The following is a 9,834-nucleotide window of genomic DNA, read 5'->3' as shown; positions in this document are numbered from 1 at the left end:
TTCACAGCCTCAATCATCCTTTCATTCGTCTCCCCACACAGTCCCAGCAGCAACACCATCCATTCCCTTCCTGTCATCTCCACTCTGTCATGCCCCAGCTCCCTCAGCACCACTTGCATCATCTCATACCTGTCTCTGGCATACTTCACACACTCCACCACCACATGTTCCACTGTCTCATCCTCTCCCAAGTCACACATCTGGCACACTTTGCTGCAGGACTCTGACCATCTATAATTCCTTGCATTCACATCCATGCACTGTGCCCTAGCTCGGAAGAGAAGATCACCACCCAGGCTTCCGTCATACCACTTTTCATACATTGGGGCCTCTTTCTCTCTATACCATACCAAGGTACTCTTTTGCTCCATCCTATTTCTCCAGTCATCCAGTCCCACACCTTTCACTACTCTGTCTATCTCACTCTTCCACTTCCTTACATCCCATTCTCTACCTTCTCCATTTCTAACAATCATACTCCAGTCTCTCTCTAAATGTCTTCCTTCTACCTGTTGAAAAACCCAACTACTTACTAACCCACTCTTTGCTACCAGCCTGACACACCTCTTCCCCCACTTGCTACTCCTGACATTCCACAGAAACACTTTTCTCACTATCCTTGCATCATTCATTCGTTCTAACCTAGCCTTATACTTTAGGGTCGCTTTCACATATCTCTCTCTAAAAGTGCTCCAACCCATATCACCCCTAAGGGCCTCTACTGCTGCATATCTAGGTGCATTAAGTGCCATTCTTGCAACTCTATTCTGCCCTATTTCTAACTTATCTAGTTCACTCTCATTCCAAGCAATCACATCCATACCATACATGATGCTCGGAACAGCCACGCTCTTCCAAACTTCTCGCAGCACGTCATATTTACTCGCCCTCATCCTTGCTGCACTTCCTAGACGACCTACCCACTGATTTGCCATACTTATCTTCTCATTCTTAATCTTTACACAGCCATCCGGACTCATCCACATCCCCAGATACTTATATTCATCTGTCTGCTGCACCTCATTCACTCCTAATCTCCACACATGGTTCCTCTCATCCTCTGACCTATGCACAACCATTACCTTACTCTTTTCACTACTAAATCTCACTCCAAAATCTCTTCCATACCCATCTACTACATCAAGCATACTCTGTAGCTCTTCTGCCGACTCACTCATGACTACAACATCATCTGCATACAAGAGCACACCTATCTTATCATTTCCCACATTTACACCTGCATTCATTCTCCTCATTCTAGCAGCCAATTCTTCTGTATATAAGCTAAAGAGGGTTGGTGATAATATGCAACCCTGCCTAACTCCTCTTTCACTCTTCACCCAGTCTGTCTCTATATCCCTAGTTTATACTTAGCTCTTGTATCCACATACATACTTCTCACTATGTTAACTATCTTTGCACTTAACCCAATTTTTCTAACACCCTACCTAGCATTTCTCTGTTTACCCTATCATATGCTTTCTCTATGTCTAGGAAACCTAAGTATAGTTTGCTACCATCCCTTTTCTTTCTCTCAATCAATTCATTCACTACAAACAGATTGTCTTCTGCTCTCCTGTCCACTCGGAATCCATTTTGCTCTTCGCCTAACACTCCAACTCTCTCAATCCATTTGCACAATCTCTCATTCAACACCGCACTGAACACTTTGCCTACTGTGTTAACTAACGCAATCGGCCTGTAGTTCCTCAACTCATTCTTACTCTTATATCCTCCCTTATGCAACAAGGTCACCCTGCATTCATTCCACATTCTCGGCACTCTCTCCTCCTCCCACACCTGGTTGAACAACTCAGTCATCCTATCAATCACTACTTCTCCTCCATTTTGTACATTTCATACGGTATCTCATCCGGCCCTGCTGCCTTCCCATTCTTCTGCTTCTTCACACATTTCTCCACCTCCTCCCTGCTGATCCTTTCATTCAACTCATCTGCATCCTTTCTCTCCAGTGACACATGTCCTTCATCCACATCAAAGACCTCACTTACACCTCCAATCTCTTCCCAAAACTCTTTTATTGCCCTTCTCATTTCTTCCTTATCAGTCACCACTGCCCCATTCACCTTCAGGCTCTCCACATTCTCACTGTTAGGCATCCCCTCACCCCTCAGGAATCTATACCATTCTCGCCCACCTTCCATACCTTTCTCTCTAAGGGACTGAATCACACTTCTCTCACTTGTAACTTTAGCATTCATTATCTTTCGCTTCGTCATTCGCTGCTGACTCACATACGCTGCCCATGCATTCAGGTACTCCTTTCAGCTTCCTCACTCTCATGTCTCCTCTTTCTTAACTGTCTGCACACCCTATTCAGTCTCTTCCTTTCCTTCCTAGCATCCCTGATCTCATTATTCCACCACGGCCTACATGCATGCTTTCTGGCACTTGTTCTTGCATACCCTATCTGGCTTACTGCTGCATTCCTCACATTTTCTACAAATCTATCATTCAGTTCATCCACGTCGCTTAGACTTTCATCCTCCCAGCTCCTCTCACTCAAGTCCACCTGGAAATTCTCCCATCCTACATCTCTCAATCTCCACTTTTTCCTCTTGGCCTTGGCATTTGTTCCATCTCTTCCATTCAACTTGCACTCTAACACCAGCATGTTATGGTCTGTGAAGGAGTGCAGCCAGGCGGCGTGCTGGAGCGCGTTCTTCAACAACGCAAGCCCCGGCGAACCAGTGAGGAATACTTCACCAGGTGTTCCCAGAGGGCCATGGACTGTGCTGAGTGCCCTACTTGCGAGAGTGACCTCAGCGAGTACGTGTTGGTACGCAAGCTGGTTGTGGGGCTCCGTGAGCCTGCCCTCAGGCGCGATGTATTCCAGTCCTGTGGTCAGTTCGGCGATGTGGAGACACTAAGGACTTACTGCATAGCATATGAGGCAGCCCAGAGACGCTGCCCCAGGACCCCAGCATGAGCCAGTGGTCGCTGCAGACATCTGTACCGCCGCGACTACCACGGACGACGTCATCGCCTCAGCCCGGGCCGGCTCCCCGTGTGGTAGCTGCGGTGGACACCATACCGGCGGCAAGGCCACCTGCCCGGTGCGACACCTCACCTGCCGTGCCTGTGGCAAGGTGGGGCACATCAAAGGCTCTGCAGATCGAGAAGGAAGCCGCGGAATCAGGACGATGGCCAGCGCCATGATCGCAGAAGCACGTCTCTCCACCCAGCCCTGCCTGTACGTTACCGTGGCCCTCCCGGTGACATAAATCAGCAATCGGTCCTGGCTGTCGCGGACACCGGCGCCCAGGTGTGTATGGCGGGACGCCAGCTTATGCGTGAGCTCGGGTGAGTCAGCGCGACTTGCAAGACACAGCTGTGAGCATCAAACACCTTGCTGGTGGGCGCCTGCAAGTGTTCGGAGGCAGCACGTGCACATTCAGCGTGGGCGGACGCACTACACGGGCCTACCTGTACTTTGCCGAGGGCGTGCAGCAGCTGTACTTGTCGCTGGACGTGTGTAAGGCACTGGGCCTGTTACCAGCGGACTTTCCCACTGCACGGGCAACTGTGGGTGCCCTGGCCCAGGGGGAGGACCAGCAACTACCCGCAACACCCACCCAGGCGCCTTATGCCCTCACCGAGGACAACGTGGGCCTCCTGGAGCAGTGGCTCCTGCATCACTTCGGGCGCTCAACATTCAACGTGCATCGGACGCCCCTACCTACCATGGCGGGCCCCTCACCACATTCACCTCTGCGCGACGCCCAGCCACTTGCCCTGCACACACCGGCGTCTGTCCCTCACCACTTCTACGATGACGTGCACAAGCAGCTGGAGGACGACGTGAGAAGGGCATCATCGAGCCTGTCCCTGCCGGTGAACCCACGGGTGGTGCTCCCGCATGGTGGTCGTGCCTAAGAGGGACGGGCGGCGCGCAGAACAGTTGACTACCAGCGGCTCAACAAGGCAAGCCTGCGAGAGACTCATCACACCCGGCCGCCCTTCGATGCCATCACCACCGTCCCCAAGCACACCTATAAAACCGTAGCGGATGCCTTCTCTGGCTACCATCAAATACCTTTGGATGAGGAGAGCAAGAAGCTTACCACTTTCATCACTCCGTGGGGACGCTTCCGGTACCAACGTACGCCCATGGGCCACTGTGCAGCGCAAGATGCATTCACCAAGCGTTTCGACGACGTGATATCAGGCGTCCTCGCAAATTGAAGTGCGTAGATGACACACTCCTCTACGACCACAATGTTGCAGACGCGTTTTGGCACACCTACCATCTCCTGCTCACATGTGCTCAGAACGGCATCACGCTCCGCCCCGACAAGTTCCGGTTCTGCAGGCAGACGGTGTCCTTTGCAGGATACCTGCTTGGGTGGGAGGACTACGCTCCGAGTCCGGATCTCCTGAGCAGTATTACGAAGTTCCAGATGCCTCCTCGTCCCTCGCTGACAGACATAAGATCCTGGTTCGGGCTCGTGAACCAGGTAGCCCCGTTCCTCGGCGTCGCCCCTCTCATGGAGCCCTTCAGAGAACTCCTCAAGAGGCCATCTGGCAGGACAGTGTACTGGGACAGCCAGCTGCAGGCAATATTCGAGGCAACGCAGCGCACGATCGGTCAACTAGCCGAGGAGGGACTCCAGTACTACGACGTCACTCGCCCCACCGCTGTGTTCACAGACTACAGCCGGCGCGGCATCAGCTTCGTCATCATGCAGCAGTATTGTCAGTGCGTCACGCTCGAAACTCCACTCTGCTGCCCGGGCGGCTGGAAGCTGGCTCTCTGTGGCAGTCGTCACTTAACCCCGGCAGAGCAGAATTACTCCACGCTGGAGGGCGAAGCCTTGGCTATTGTCTGGTGCCTGAAAAAGCCCGTCTGTTTCTCCTGGGCTGCCTAACTTGACATTCATCACGGACCACCGCGCTCTCACGAAGATTTTCTATGATAAGGAACTCAAAGATATCACCAATCCACGCGTGTTAAGTCTCAAGGAAAAAACCCTCATGTACACCTTTAATGTCAAATACCTGAAGGGTGAAGCCAACCGCGGCTGACACGCTGTCCCGTTACCCCATGCTCCGAGGCAAGCCCGACGAGACGGATCTGGCTGAGGACGAAATGACCTGCTCGGCCGTGGCAGCTGCCACCGCCTGCGCCCTGGAGTGCGACGAAGGCGTCGTCATGGACCTCAGTATGGTGGAGGCCGGAGCGCGCCAGGATGAGGATTACAGACTCCTCCACGCTCGCGTCGTTGCTGATGACTGGGCTCCCCGCAAGCAGGGTTGCCAGGTCTGCGGCAGTATTCCCGCGCACTTTTACTCCAAAAAGAGCCCAAAACCCGCGGACCCCACCCTCCAAAAGAGCCCAAAAAGAGCCCAATATTTTATGAATAATATGCATGTTGTGTTAAAAACGAGAAAGGTAGAAAACGAGACATACTTTATTTAAACCTATAATAATAATAATAATAATAATAATAATAATAATAATAATAATAATAATGATAGTAGTAGTAGTAGTAGTAGTGGTGGTGGTAGTAGTAGTAGTAGTAGTAGTAGTAGTAGTAGTAGTAGTAGTAGTAGTAACAGCAATATTAACGATATATATATATATATATATATATATATATATATATATATATATATATATATATATATATATATATATATATATATATATATATGTACAGTGATATCTTATTCAACAGTTAATCTATATCAATATAGTTATCATCATCATTGTCAGCACTTGTGAAGTATATATCTTGTGTACATAATGACAGCATTTCCTCTGTGGGAAGAAACTTGTTACAGCATATGCTTTGTCTGTGCATATATGAGCGTACATGTAATGTACTCTCTAAACTTAAATGTTGCATTCTGTTTCTCAACTTATTTTTACTATATTCATTTGGGAAAACACTCTTTCTACCGAGGCATTACTGACTGGGAGAGCCAGTAATGACAAAGCAAATCTCCCAAGATCTTGAAAGTCATTTGCCCCTGAGGCGTCCTTATGGTCGTGAACTGCAAACCAAAATTTTTCTGTGTTATCATGAGTATCTTTGGGCCAGGCGACAGTCCCAATGCGCTGCCACTGTTCATCCAGCTGCCCAAGATCGCCAGTATACTTAGAAAGGAACGACAGCTCGTTCAACCTTGGCTTCCTTATTCCAAGTATAGTTTCTGGCGTCAAGGCATCCAGGCTCTGCAGTATTTCAATGTTTGAAGGGAGCCTCTGTTGTAACTCCTTTAGAAGATGCATCAAGAAGTCTCGTCCGTGTGTCTTGATGGTGTTTACGATCCCGGGATCCAACCTGCTCCGCCCACTTCAAGATTGAATTGGACACCCATGTCTACAGCTTGCAGTGGCAGGTGGTTCCGTTCATCGCGCACCTGGCAAAAGACGATCAGTGTTAAAGTTAACAAGAGAAATAATCTAGCTTTGGTGATAATGGATAATGATAATGATGATGATGATGATGATGACGATGATGATAATGATGATAATGATGATGATAATGATGATAATGATGATAATGATAATAATGATAATAATAATAATAATAATAATAGTAGTAGTAGTAGTAGTAGTAGTAGTAGTAGTAGTAGTAGTAGTAGTAGTAGTAGTAAAACAATAATAATAATAATAATAATAATAATAATAATAACAATAACAATAATATTAATAATAATAATAATAATAATAATGATAATAAAATAATAATTTTAATAATAAAAAATATAATAATAAATAATAATAATAATAATAATAATAATAATGATGATAATGATTGCAATAATAACAACAACAGCAACAACAACAACAATAATAATAATAATGATAATAATAATACTTTGGCATGCAAATCAACACAACTATTACAACAATTTTTACTTACATCAAAATTTGTCACAGTTTGCCATGTAGGAAAGGTCCGCGGCATCATGACCCGGTTCAATATGGACTGATAAAGCGACATCAAATCAGCAAGAAGCTTGCTGGGATCACACTGGTCAGCTTCAAACAGTTTGTTGACTCTGTTAACTTGGGAGACGACAGGCTGTAGAAAAGCCAAGAACGCCTTGTTGGCTGGATCTGAGTACATCTGATGCAGCAACTCAGCAGCGTAATTATGCTCTTCATCCTTGGAAATCTGAAAATATATTTACGCTATAGTATATAAATATCAGTATTAAATCTCTCTCTCTCTCTCTCTCTCTCTCTCTCTCTCTCTCTCTCTCTCTCTCTCTCTCTCAGGCAACCGAATAAGCAGGAATGGGAAAAATTAAGCAAGTATGCATGTCAGCAATTAAAAGAAAAACAATATCACATGATTCTTTCACAAGGATATAGATAATGATGTAATAGACTTACCTCAAAATGGAGTTTCAGCTCGTCATATTGTTGCAGAATTCTTGTCACACACGGAGCAATAGCAAGCCACCTTGTGTCCGACAGCTGCAACATCTTGAGGGGCTGTTCTCCCACATTGATGGTAGCGTACAGCTCTGTATATTTCTGCTGTCGGAGAGAGCTATTCGAAAAATACTTATATGTCTGCGATACCATGAACTCAAGGTGGGAAGGTAGTTTTTTCATGGCGTACGACATGCATAATTGTAACGAGTGGCAAATGCACTTGATGTGTGTAACCTCCGGATTTATTTCACGTAATCGTGAGATTACGGAGTTGTGTGCTCCGGACATTGTGTTACAGCCATCAGTTGCCAAACCAATACACTTTTTTATGTCTAGATTTACATTTTTTTTCAGGAACTCAAGCAAAGATGCTGTAACACCCTCAGCAGTGCTTCTATCGAGTTCAACAAGTCCCAAGAATGATGTTATGATTCTTTTTTGTTCGTAACTTGGGTACCGAACAACAATACACAGCTTTTTCTTCATAGTATTGTCAGTACTTTCGTCTATTATCAATGAATATTCACTTTTGCCAATGTCACAACACAGTTCCTTCAGCATACACGGTGCTAACACTTTGTTCACGAGTGCCGTGCATTTTGTCCTGTGTAAGGATATATCCTTACCAGAAATGTCTTTTACCAGCTCACCCATGTGATCGATTGTCCTGATGCTGGAATGACATGCAATGTGAGCTGCTAACTTCAGCTCAGCAACTTTTCCATCACTAGTGACTTTTGTTCTTGATAACCCTGATTGAAACAGAGTCCTCATGTTAGAAAATGGAGCAGCATTTTTCTTATGCTTTGCTGTCAGACCATGCTTGATAAGGTCAGTGTGATGGGCTCTGATCACAGTTTTGCAAAATTTGCAGGCTGCATGATTGTCATCGCCGGGTATACTCCTTATCCACGTCTTTAGCCCATCCTCTTGTTCCCACTCTTTACTGTACTTTTTGCTGTATTTCGACCACTTGCTCATGTTCACTTGAGCGTACACACGTATGCACGTGGCCTGTATCCAGTATACTTGTATCTCCTCCAGGCAGGCTGAGGCAGCTACGAGGCTGAGAATAAACTGGCTGTGTTTCAGTGTGTGTGCTGTGAGGTGAATGTGGAAATTATGGGTGTGGCATGCAGGTGTTCAGGATGGGTGGCCTACGGGCTTAATGAGGTCATGCGGCCCTAGTAGTAATCCCCTTAGGGAGAGAGAGACTTGTTCACACCCTTCTGCTGGCTGACCTGGCGCCACTCCTTATCATACGAGTGAGTCTACCCCCTGATTTGGTATGTCGGGAAGGCAAGAGTATATTATATATTTTCAAATATAAGTAGCCCAAAAAATAGCCCAACTGCGGTAAAAAGAGCCCAAAAAGCGCCAAACCGCGGAAACCATATTTTTCACGCCCAATACCATGAAAAAGAGCCCAATTGGGCGAGAAAACCACGGACCTGGCAACTCTGCCCGCAAGGACCAGGAACCGCTCCCTCTTCGACCTTACTACCGGATGAGACGGCACCTGTCTTGCCACGGGGACGTCGTCATGTACGCCACTGATGACGGCCATCTCCGTGTGGTGATTCCCTCTGCTCTGCGCCGCTCTGTCCTGGCCAACCTTCACTCTGGCCACCAGGGCAGGGACTCTATGCTGCGCCGGGCCAGACAAGCCGTCTATTGGCCGGGAATCGACGCTGAAGTGAAGCAGAAACGGCGGCAATGCCAGACGTGCGACATCAATGCCCCTTCTGTCCCAGCAGAGCCACTCATAGCCACCCCTCCTCCCCTCTATCCATTTCAGGAAGCAGTGGTCGACTTCTTCCACCTGTCAGGGGTAGTGTACGCAGCGTATGCAGACCGACTAACCGGGTGGCTGGAGGTGGAGCATTTCCCCATGACCTCTACCAGCGCCCGTTTGATTCCTATCTTCCGCAGATGGTTCAGGCGATTCGGCATCCCGGAGGTCTTGTCTTGCGATGGGGGCACCAACTTCGTGAGCGCCGATGTCCGGGCCTTCCTCTCCTCGTGGCGGGTGCAGCTGCGCATCTCCTCTGCTCACTTCCCGCAATCCAGCGGTCGCGCTGAGGTGGCGGTCAAATCTGCCAAACGGCTGCCGCGGGAATACGGGACCGGGTGGATCGCTCGACTGTGACGCAGTCGCTGCGGCCATCCTTCAGTACCTCAACACGCCCTCCAGGACACCGGCGTCTCTCGCTCAGCTGCTCATGGGCCGGCAGCTGCGGGACACCGTACCTGTCGCCGCGCAGCACTACCGCGTCAGCAAGCACTGGGAGCGGTTGCTACGGAGACGCGAGAGGCCATGGCCCGCACAGGAGAGGTCATGTCCACAAGATTCGACAGGGTGACTCGTCCCTTGGACCCTATCCCCGTCGGGCATCGCGTGGGTATCCAGAACCAGCAGA

The sequence above is a fragment of the Portunus trituberculatus genome, chromosome 11, assembly GCF_017591435.1.
Source record: "Portunus trituberculatus isolate SZX2019 chromosome 11, ASM1759143v1, whole genome shotgun sequence".
Taxonomy (NCBI): Eukaryota; Metazoa; Arthropoda; class Malacostraca; order Decapoda; family Portunidae; genus Portunus; species Portunus trituberculatus.
Note: the sequence above shows the minus strand (reverse complement) of the source record.